Source organism: Equus quagga, chromosome 15, assembly GCF_021613505.1.
Source record: "Equus quagga isolate Etosha38 chromosome 15, UCLA_HA_Equagga_1.0, whole genome shotgun sequence".
Lineage (NCBI taxonomy): Eukaryota > Metazoa > Chordata > Mammalia > Perissodactyla > Equidae > Equus > Equus quagga.
Genome location: NC_060281.1, coordinates 37,911,032 through 37,922,411, shown reverse-complemented (window position 1 = coordinate 37,922,411; position 11,380 = coordinate 37,911,032). Strand labels below are relative to the sequence as shown.

The 11,380-nt window shown below is 39.2% G+C and overlaps 3 non-coding genes across 3 annotated transcripts; all 3 read left to right on the top strand.

The window, feature by feature from the left end:
• Positions 1 to 5,171: 5,171 nt before the first annotated feature.
• On the top strand, positions 5,172 to 5,253 carry TRNAS-AGA (transfer RNA serine (anticodon AGA)). The gene has a single exon. It is a non-coding gene; the product is annotated as a tRNA-Ser (tRNA).
• Positions 5,254 to 10,246: 4,993 nt separating this feature from the next.
• Positions 10,247 to 10,328, top strand: TRNAS-AGA (transfer RNA serine (anticodon AGA)). The gene has a single exon. It is a non-coding gene; the product is annotated as a tRNA-Ser (tRNA).
• Positions 10,329 to 11,037: 709 nt separating this feature from the next.
• TRNAD-GUC (transfer RNA aspartic acid (anticodon GUC)) lies at positions 11,038 to 11,109 on the top strand. Its single transcript has one exon. It is a non-coding gene; the product is annotated as a tRNA-Asp (tRNA).
• Positions 11,110 to 11,380: the final 271 nt, after the last annotated feature.

Genomic DNA, 11,380 nt, shown 5'->3' with positions numbered 1-11,380 from the left:
ACAGGACTAACAGTAATGTACAACTGAAATTTCACAAGGTTGTAAACTATCATAATCTTAATAAAAAGTTAAAAAAAGAAATTAAAATTTCAAATAGTCTGAAGTCTATTAAAGAAATTAAAATCATAATTACCTTCTGTATTAATTTGCTGTGGCCACCATAACAAAATACCACAGACTGAGTGGCTTAACAACAGAAATTTATTTTCTCACAGTTCTGGAGGCTAGAAGTCCAAGAGCAAGGTATCAGCAGGTTTGGTTTCTCCTGCAGCCTCTCTCCTTGGCTTACAGATGGCCACCTTCTTGCTGTGTCCGCACATGGTCACTCCTCTGTGCTTGCTCATCCCTGGTGTGTCTTTGTGTGTCCAAATTTCCTCTTATAGGGATACCAGCCAGAGTGTATTAGTTTCCAGCCTAATAGCCTCATTTTAACTTAATCACCTCTTTAAAGACTCTATCTCCAAACATAGTCATGTTCTGAGGTACTGGGGGTTAGGACTTCAATATATAACTTTTGGGGATACACAATTCAGCCTATAACTCCTTCTGACAAAGCGAGCACTACGCAAAAGTATCTTCTCTGTTGAAATCTTAAAACAGTAAGGAAGAGCTAATATCATACATATACTCTTTCAGAAAATAGAAAAGGCAAAAACACTTCCCAATTCTTCTCGGAGGCTGGCATAATCTTCATACTAAAATCTGACAAAGATGTCACTAGAGAAGAAATTATAAATTAATCTTTGTGTTAAACATTCTAGATGCGAAACCACTAAACAAAATAAAAGCAATCACATCCAGTAACGTATAGAAAGAACAATCAAAAGTAAAGAGGTAATGTTTGTTTTAGTAACATGAAATTTGTTTAATATAAAAAACAAGTCACTTTAAATTTATCACAAAGTGAAAGAGAAAAAGCAAATAATCTTATTAGTAGATGCAGGAAAAGCATTTGACAAAATTCAGTGCCACACTTTTAAAATTTTTAGCAGTCTAGGAATAGAAAGGAGACTTCTTAATCTCATAATTCATATAAACAAAATCCTACATCTAACATCCTAATTATGGTAAATATTTATCACTTTCTCCCAGAAATTGGGACCAAGACAAACATGACTGCTATTCAACATAGTATTGGAGATTTTAGCAGATGAAATAAGACAAGGCAAAAAATTACAAGATATTAAAATGGGAAATGAAGAAGTAAAACTGTCGTCATTTGAAGTTGATATGATTATGTGCTCAGAAAATTCCAAAAATCTATGAATTATTAGCATTATTAAGTAAAAATAGCAAATTTGATGGATACAAAACTCAATTTTCAAATATATGTTGTACTGACAGAAATAGACAATTTTTTAAAATGTCATTTACAATAGCAAGAAAACTATCAATAACATAATAGATATAACAATAAATGTAATAAAAATGTGCAACAGGGCTACATTAATAGCTCCAAATCACTGTGCAGAGAATTTTTTTAAATATCTAGATAAATGAAAGGGTATACCATATTCATTGGTTGAAAGACTCAGATTCCATGTAATTGAAATAAAATATTTAAACAGAACTTTTGGTAGAGTTAACAAACTGTCTCTAAAATGTATGTGCAAGTGGAAAGAACTTGAATAGGAAAGGAAATCTTGCAGAGGAAGTACAAATCTGGAGGACTTTTGCTACCACGTAACAAGGCTTACTCTAAAGCTAAACTAATTAAGAAAGTGTGTTACTGACATACAGATAAACAAAGAGATCAACAGAACAAAATAGATATGTCCATAAAAAAATGACATACGTTTAACAAAGTGTCTTCGCAATTCGATGGGGAAACTGATAAATTTTTCAAGAGGTGGTGCTTCGTCAACTGAATATACAAAGGAAAACAATGTGGACATTGATCTCTTCTGTAAACTATTCCCTAAGCTAATTTAAGATGGATTAAAGACCTAAATGTTCAAGGTAAAACAATGAAAGTTATAGAGGAAAACAGGAGACTATTTTCATGAACTTTGGGTTGGCAAAGAGGTCCTGTTTAATAAGGACAAAAAGCAAAAACCATAAAAACGATTGATAAATTGGACTTCTTTAAATTTAAGAACTTTAGTACCTCCAAAGACACTATTAGCAGTGTGAAAAGGCACAGAGTAGAAGAAGATATTTGTAATACATATATCTGACAAAAGTCGTATGTCTAGAATGTATAAAGAACTCCTTAAATCAATAAGAAAAAAGACTATGCTATCTGCAAGAAATCAGATGGTAGGAATCTGGGTAGTCTCCTAGGGCAGTGGCTGACACACTGGTCTCTAACAGTAGGGTCCTCTTTCAAGAACAGTGACAGTCAACTTCCCCTCAGGGTGATACTGACAAATTATTGTTAATCCTGTGGGCAGGCCCCCCATTTTTGGCAGTAACCATCTATTTCTATCTCCTTCAGGTGATTCTTCCCACACTATAGAGGCTAGAAAGTTAAAACTACATTTCCCTAGCTCCCTTTCAGCTAGGGTTCTAAGTGTGACTTAAGCTTTGCCTTGGAGTTTTCAAATGTGGAAATGAGCCAACTTCTGGTTCATTTTTTTTTGTGCTGACAAGACAAGAATTGTCATGGACTTGTTGGAATTTTCTGCAAGGTAAGGCACATCCATTGTGTTGCTAATTCACATCTAGGAGGCATAGTGTGCTTCAGAACATGTGTTTCTCAAAGTGTGGTCCCCAGCCCAGCACCAGCAGCAGCATTTGACAACTTGTTGAGAAATGTAAATTGCTTTCTGACTGTTCCGTATTTTCTTAGCTTCTGCGTTTGTCCATTTGGTACCCGTTAATCACAGGGCCAAATTAACTGCCAGAGTTGTTTACATCACCTGCAATCCAGAGCCCATGGTCTGAACCACCTCCTTTATCTAACTCTCTCACACTAAGCCAATATTGCCTGTGTCCTACATCAGCCCAGAGCCAGGTAACAGACAACTAGGGATAGCTCCCATGCCCTAAAGCTCAAAGAATTATTCAAATTAGCCAATACTAAACTGACCTGCTTTTTCTTTCCTGTGGAAATCTCAGTAGAGACTGTGGCTTATGCTTTCCCCTTTCTCTTTTCTGCCTCTTGACCAAAACTGGTGCCTCCCTCTGTGGCCCTATGTGGTGTGCCATGCCTCTCATTTCTAGGGTAACTATGAGTAACATTAAACTTTTCTTTCAATGGTTTTGACTTCTCCTTGTCATCACTCTGTTCCCTTTACAAATTAAGACCCAGGCTGACTTGCTTTCTGTCATGATGGATAGCTGTCCTGCTAAATTTGGAGAACCACTGCCCTAGAGAGAATATTGTAGTGCCAATCTCTGCTGTATAGTTCAGGCAATACATGCCTGAAATCAATGATTCCAGTGGCAGCATCCTCATTTCCTACTTTCTTGATTGTAGAGACAATAGCAGCCTCTCTGGGAGGACATTTCTGCAGGGTTGTTTCGGGAATCATTTCTGCAGGGCTGGATTAGAGCTGGCACCTCCCCCTACCCCTCTTTTAAAAAATTTTGTAAGCTTCTGCAATTCTTTATTAATCCCTTCTGCTTAAAACAACTTGAGAGGCTTTGTTTTTTAAGTAATTTTTTATTGACATATAGTATAACGCAGTAGTGAAGCAGAAAAGTACATAAACCCTGATTATACAGCTCAAGCAATTTTTACAAAGTGAACAATATCTATGTACCCAGCACCCAGAATGAGAATCAACAATTCCCAGCATCTCCAGCAGGCGCCCCATGGACTGTCTCAGCCATGACTACCTTCAACAATCACTTCCTGATTCCTAACATCATAGATTTGTTCTGCCTGTTTTGAACTATATATGATAAGATTGAAACTGTCAAGGATCTCTGTTCATTGTATTCTAAGTAAAAAAAGAAAAAACAAATTCAGTGTGCATTAATCACAGCCACTTTCCTTTTTTGATGGGATATTTTTTAAACCATGAAACGTTTGTGTTATTTCTTCAGTATTTAACTTCCTTCAAACTAGAGATCCAAAGAAATTTACCTAAAACGTTATATTCTTGTTTAAAACGAGGAGACCAAATAAAAGGGCCATGATATGACTAACTGTGGCAACATCTATAACACAACTTACATTTTACTTAAAATTTGCATTTAGTCATGCCGTAACCTGGCATGATTTTTAAAGAATGTTTATGTGATTGATACTCATTTTGATAGAAAAGACAGTTTATATAATAGACTGCTCAGTTAAATATGGATTCTGGCTCCCTTACCCAAAACTCGACTTAATAGACTCCACTCCATTAAACCATAGGTTTCTTAGAGTTGATTTTACGTCAGTAGAAATGCAGTCTTTCTTCATCCTCTCCCCACCATTTCACTCTTCACTCCTCTTCTCCGTCCTTTTCTTCTTTGTTTAGATGATAGAATAAATCCTTCTTTCTTTGATCTCTCTTCCTTTTTCTCCTTCTTTTAAAAATTAGATTAAGATTTTCTAAGCAAGATAGACAAAAACAGTTTCAAGACTTGGCAAAAACACTGTGACTGAGCAACTGAGGTCGAAATGTAAGGAGAAAAAGAAAACCTGTTGCGCTGGTTAAATCTAGGAAGAAATAGCCCCTGCGTCGGCTAAAACTCAAAGCAGAGTATGAGCCCAAAGGCTTAGCAACATCACGGCGAGGGGATACAGAGGCGGCTTTTCCACATCATTCTTCGCGCCCCCAACCTGCAACGCAAATCAGCGGAAGCGATTCCCTGCCTGGAATCCACCTCGCACAGCGTTAATGAAAGAGGAGCCTTGGGCGTCGGGAAGTCCCAACATCCCAGACTAGAAGAGGGTTAGGACCTGCCTCCCCCTTGGTATGGGCTAGGTTTGGCGCCAGTGGTGGTGAGGACAGAAGCTCGCACCAGCCGGTCGGGTTCCCAGAGCAGGCAGGCGCTCGCGGGGTGTGATCTGAACTAACCTGAAGTTTGCCGGTAACGCTGATGCTTATGCGGTGACGACTTTATGTCTCTCATTCCAGTGCCCCTGATTCCTGGGTATGTCCGACAGGTTAGCCTCCCTTCCTCTCTCATTTCACCTCAGCATTTCCACCAGGCTCACTAAAGACGCGGGTTTGTACACATCACTTTTTCAGTCTGCCACGTGATTCCTGTCAATTCGTCTCTTTTCAGCAGGTGTAGTCGTGGCCGAGTGGTTAAGGCGATGGACTAGAAATCCATTGGGGTCTCCCCACGCAGGTTCGAATCCTGCCGACTACGGATTGTTTTTTCCTCTCTGAATTTAGTACTACCTTCTCAAATGATCAGTTTGACAATCTGAAATTACACGGAAAGGAACTCACTAACCACTTCCTACCACGGCAGGGCAAACTTCTTGACTAAACGTGTCCTGCTCCAGCCCCCACTCAAAATTTTACTGCCAGAGAGCTCCCACCGTGCAATGATGTTTTAAAAAATTGCCTCCATAGGCAAAAAACAAAACAAACAAACATGACGCCGGTTCATTTCCTATCATTGAAACCCCCGCCTCGGATTTTCTCCTCCACCAAATCACGCCCTTCTTGAGAGAATGCAAAAAATATCTCACTTAAAAAAGTAAGCTCCGTGAAATCCTTGATTCACTGCTCCGTTGGCAGGGAGTCGAACCTGAGATATTTGTTTATGATTCTACTAAGAGAATCGTCACACCAGCAGGTAAACCAGCACTGTCTCCCGGGATCATGCAGTCCAGGAGTCTGGAATAGGGGTGGAGTGAGAGGTATTTTTTTCCCCTCAAGTACTTCCTGTTTGGCGTAGGGCTGTGCATCCTCGCCTGTCACCTGGAATGTACGGGTTCAATTCCAGGATGGGGTGGCTGGGTCTTTTCACCGAATTTTGAGGCTCTGACAAACTGTTCTTGTTCGTCTATCAAATATTAAATTTCTTCTTCGTTGAACTTATTCTTTTCAAGCAACCAAATATAATGAAAAAGAAGTGAGCTGCATAAATTGTGTGGTGAGTAGTGCAAAAGGAAAACAGTAACTTGACAGTGGAGAAACATGACAGACACCACCTTAATCAATTGATCATAGTTAGCATCTCCGATGTTAGGACAATCAACGTCACGTGCCCCCCAATATGACGAACTACAACGGACACATGCTGGTTTGTGTGGTATTCCTGCTAAAAACGCATGATCTGAATTTAACTTACAGGAAACATCAGACAAATTCAAACTGAGGGAACATTCTACAAAACACCTGACCTACTTAGTTTTTAAAATGTCAGTGAAGTGAAAGACAAAGAAAGATTAAGAATCTCTTCCATATTAAAGGACTAAAGAGACATGACAAGTGAATGCAATGTAATTTTCCTGAAATAAAGTATTCACACAATTGGCAAAACATTAACAAGGTGTATAAATTAAATAAGAGTTTTAATCCTGCTTTTATAATTGTTCTGTGGTTAGGAAAGAGAAGGCCTCTGTTTTTACAAAATACACAATGAAGTGCTTAGGGATAAAGGAACATCTTGTCTGAAATTCACTTTCAACAACTAAAAAAATTACATATATGTAAATCTATCCATATCTATCTATCTATTGAGAAAAATAAAGCACATGTGGTAAATTGTTAGCATTTGGTAAATCTAGGTAAAGGATTTATAAAAATTCTTTGTATTATTCTTGCCACTTTTCCAATAAATTAGAAATTATGTCAAAATAAAAAGTCGAAAGAAGAAAAAGAAACCAATAGAACAATAAAGGAAAAATACACTCATTGAAATAAAAGCCCAAATACAACTTGAATATTAGATATAACATGTGATAAATTACTAAATATGAATTTAGACGTCATGAAAGAATAGTATGCAAAATTCTATAGTAAGCAACAAAGTTAATAAACATTATTTTTAATAATGACTGATATTTAGAATATAGGTACAGGATGGAAGTATTATACAGCAGTATCATGCATGGTAGGAGGGTGTGAATATTAGCAAATTCTGGAGTCTCATGATTTTGTATTAGGTGACAATGAGAGGTGCGTTGAATGATTGAGTGTTATATGAGTTCTTCTGTGAAGTCACCATCAAAGTTCATAATCAAGAAACAATCTCCCAGGATGTAAAAACAAACCTGAAATTTTAAACAACATTTTAATTTAAGCATTAATGATTGCCATTCTGTTATGTTAATGTTAGTGGTTACAATGTTAAAGAGTGACTTGTGCAGCAGGGTTATTCACTACATTATTTCTTTAGTCACTCTACTTCACATTTGAAGTCATATGTAGATGTCCACTTTCAGCTAAGACTGAACACTATTTGTCTCTGTTTCTTCTTTTCATTATAGACCTTATACAAAATGCATGTGTGAGTAACAAGTGGAGATTAAAATTCAAATATTCCATTTGCAGCAAAATCTTAAAAGTCTGGGAATAAATCTAACAAAAGATGTGCAAGAAATCTACATTAAAAACTACTAAATATTGCTGGTGGAAATTAAATGGAGGAAAATGCTATGTTCATTTTTTGGAAGATTCAGTTTTGTCAAGATGATGACTATTTCCAAATTGATTAACGGAGTCAATGAAATCCCAATCATCCTCCAAATATGTATTTTATGGAAATTAACTCAGGGTTTCAAAAACATATTTGGAAATGTACAGCAACTTAAAAAACGAGAAAATATTGAAGAAGATGGCAAAGTTGGAGGACTTATACAATATTTATTGACGTGATTATTTTTAAATCTACAGCAGTTAAGACAGTATGCTATTGGTTATTGTACATATGTAAATACCGAAACATTCTCTTCAAATCTTTGATATCAACTTGGCCAGGTTGAACTACATTCTCCAGAATTCCCTCTTCTGTAGGTTTCTGGTTGGACAGTCCTCAAGAGATAGTCTTGTAAGAGATTTGGGGGAAGAAAGTCAAGTAGCAGCCATTTCGTAGCTCACACTAACTCATCTGCTGACTTACCTTGTCATGCGGCAGCAGTTGGGCCTACAACCTCCCCACCCTCCCCTGGATCCTCCTTCAGTCGCCTTCTTTCCTGGACCAAATGTGTGTGTTTAGCTACAAACAAAGGGCCCTGGCTTCTGCAGGACATCTGCACCACTCAGGTCAGAGGCAATCAGAGTTGCACAGATTTCTGTCCATCTTGTGGGGCTCCAGTTCATGCTTGTGGGTCCTAGCTTGTTCTAATCTTCCCCACTTTACATACATCTTCCTTTCTTGACAATCTGCCCTATGGACTTCAAACTTCAGCATAAAAGAGGCTACTTAACCAGCTCCTACAAATCTCTCATATATATTATATATTATATATAAATGAAGTGTATATATCCATCCCACTGTTTTTGCTTATTGAATCTTGACTGCAATTTTTTTTATGGACTTGTTCTAACTGTTAACCCTTACAGTGTTGACCAGGAATAGAGTTAGTTGCAGTAATGTGTATATTTAAGGAGAGGATCATGGAAGAAAAGGATGAATAAACACACACAAAGGGAAAGATGATATCCCACCAAGATTTAAAGTCAGATTGGTGGACTTAAAATGATCTATGCCAGAAGCACTTCTCTTTTTTGCCATGGTGGAGAACCTGGGACCAGACTTACTCTGCCACCGTAAAATAGAAAACTGAATAAAGTATATCAAACAATGTTCTTCACACAGTAAACAACTTCAGACAGTGACTAACTTTGATACCTGGGAGAAGGAGAACAAATGAGAAACAAATTGTCCCTGCTTATTGCCTGGAAACAGATCAAGAGGGACATTTCATAGTGATAAGGGAATAAATACATCAACAAGACATAATAGGGGTCAGCCCCGTGGCAGAGTGATTAAGTGTGCGCGTTCCGCTTCTCGGCGGCCCGTGGTTCGCTGGTTCCGATCCCAGGTGCGGACATGGCACCGCTTGGCAAGCCATGCTGTGGTAGGCCTCCCACATATAAAGTAGAGTAAGATGGGCACGGATGTTAGCTCAGGGCCAGTCTTCCTCAGCAAAAAGAGGAGGAATGGCAGCAGATGTTAGCTCAGGGCTAATCTTCCATGGCTTGCCAAGGGGTGCCATGTCCGTGTTTCTTCAAACAAATGACAAGCGATGTGGAATCATCTTACAGTTTTAAAGAAAGTGTGGGGATACTTTAAATCTAAACACAAAGAAATACATACGCTTTACCTGAAAATTTGAAAGAGAGAGAAAAGCTGAAAGAAGAAAACAAGGAGAAGCTATGTTCCAAAACCCAAGGGAAACTAGTATTAAGTTTTTCGTTAATACCTATCCAGATTTTTGATGTAAGAATATGTAGTGGCATATTGATTTTAACCTGTTTTTCCATTTATATATTTTCCAGTTACAAAAATAATGCAGAAAGCAATGCCTATTATGAAAAAATTAAAGAATACAAAAGTAACTGAAATAGACATTTTTATTTCTTACTTCCACTCCACTTTGCTCTCTTGTTAGATGGTCAGTATCCTTTCAGATTTTTTAAAATGTATTTGTTTAATTTTGGGTTTCATTTTATATAAATGGGACTATTTATATTTGTTGTTTTGTGTATTAATGTTCACACACATTTTCCAAGTAAAACGATAAGGATCTAATTCTTTAACAGCTGCACGGTTCCCTGCAGTAGGAATGCATAAAACTAATACTTTAACGATGAACAGATTACTTCCTGGTTTTTTTTTTTTTTTTTTTGCTTTTACAGTGTTGCAGTGGACATTGTAACTGCAATTCACCAGCTATTTCTGCCCTGTTTCCTCCTCGGTCAAAGTGGTGATTTCACACAAGCTATCTAATCTCCCACTCTGTCTTCATTGTGCTTATGATCGTCCAGGACTATTGGAAGATGAGTTGTTCAAAGGCAATACATCAGAGGCGACTGGAAGTTAGGGCCTGACTCCGCCTCGGAGTAAGCAAAGTTTGGTTCTGGTTGTGGCCACTCTAGAGGGGAGAGCCCGAGCTCAGACCACAGCCTGGTCCCCAGAGCAGGCAGGCCTCGCTGGCGGTTTACTGAATTGACTCGTTTGCTTGAAAGGCTGGTGCTCAGAGGTGAGGACCCTCATCCCAGGGCTTTCAATTGCCTAGGCGGCAAGAGGGCGGCTTTTTAATTTTTTTTACCAAATCCTCATTTTACCCGAAGGTTTGTGTTCAACTCACAAAGTTTATTTTCTTGCACATCGGGCAACGGTTACTCTGGTTTGTGTTCTTTCCTGTCTATAATTTGAAAAAAAAAAAACCCCATGAGGCCGTGTAGTCGTGGCCGAGTGGTTAAGGCGATGGACTAGAAATCCATTGGGGTCTCCCCGCGCAGGTTCGAATCCTGCCGACTACGGAAGCTACGTTTTTTTCTTCCGAGCGAGAATAACTGGGGATTTCTCAGCGGAGAGAGAAAACTGAAACAAACCGGAATGTGTAACATCCTTGATTAAACTTGTTCGGCTTGGCCCAGGCCAAAATCCATAGCAACGGGCAATGGAAGTTATTATTACTCCACTATTTTTATTAAAATTAAAGGTGCCTTAGTAAGAAGAGCCCTACTTATTTTCCTATCAGCGGAACCTCCGCGCAGATCTGGGGGACACCTCGTGTTTCCTTGCCCTCCAAACCCGCTTGAAGCCTGCATTTTCAAGACAACTCTTTATAGTGTTTTCTTTCCCCACGGAAATAAGCCTTATTTCCTAGATCACAGTCTTTGGTTAATTTGCAGAGAGATTCCATGGATCAAAGGTTCAACTGCTTTCGTCGCCTAGATTCACTGCTTGCAAATCTAGTACGAGAAACACCGTCAGAGAAAACGAAACCGTCACTGTCAAAAGAGCAGGCTGTCCTGCCAGGCCCGAGCTTTTCAGCTCTAGGGCGGAGCCGGCTGGAGCGAGAGGGGCTGGAATGAGGCTTGGTTGGTGGCGGACAATCCCAGGGCGTTCAGATGCAGATTTGCCAAAGGTATGCAAGCAAGTGGAACACAAACCTATAGGCTAAAAGAAGGCCGACCGCAGTGTTTCACTTTATTAGACATCCGTAAGAGGCTGTAACCGACTTCTTCTTCGTTAGTATAGTGGTGAGTATCCCCGCCTGTCACGCGGGAGACCGGGGTTCGATTCCCCGACGGGGAGGTCAACAACTTACTTTTGTATTTCGTCACCCACTTTAGAATTCCTGGCAATCGCGTAGTTTGTTTAGGAGCAAATATTGCATTCCATCTTTCTTTAATGTGAAAATTGCGGAAGTCACTCTGGTTAGCAATCCTGGGGAGCGGACCTCAGAATCCGCGGTTGGTGCGGCAGCTTCCTCCGGAGCGCGCTCGGTGATGACCGGGCTCTGGGAACCGAGAATTTAACTACCTGGGAACCAGCCTATCGGTTCTTCAAACAACCACCGTCCCCC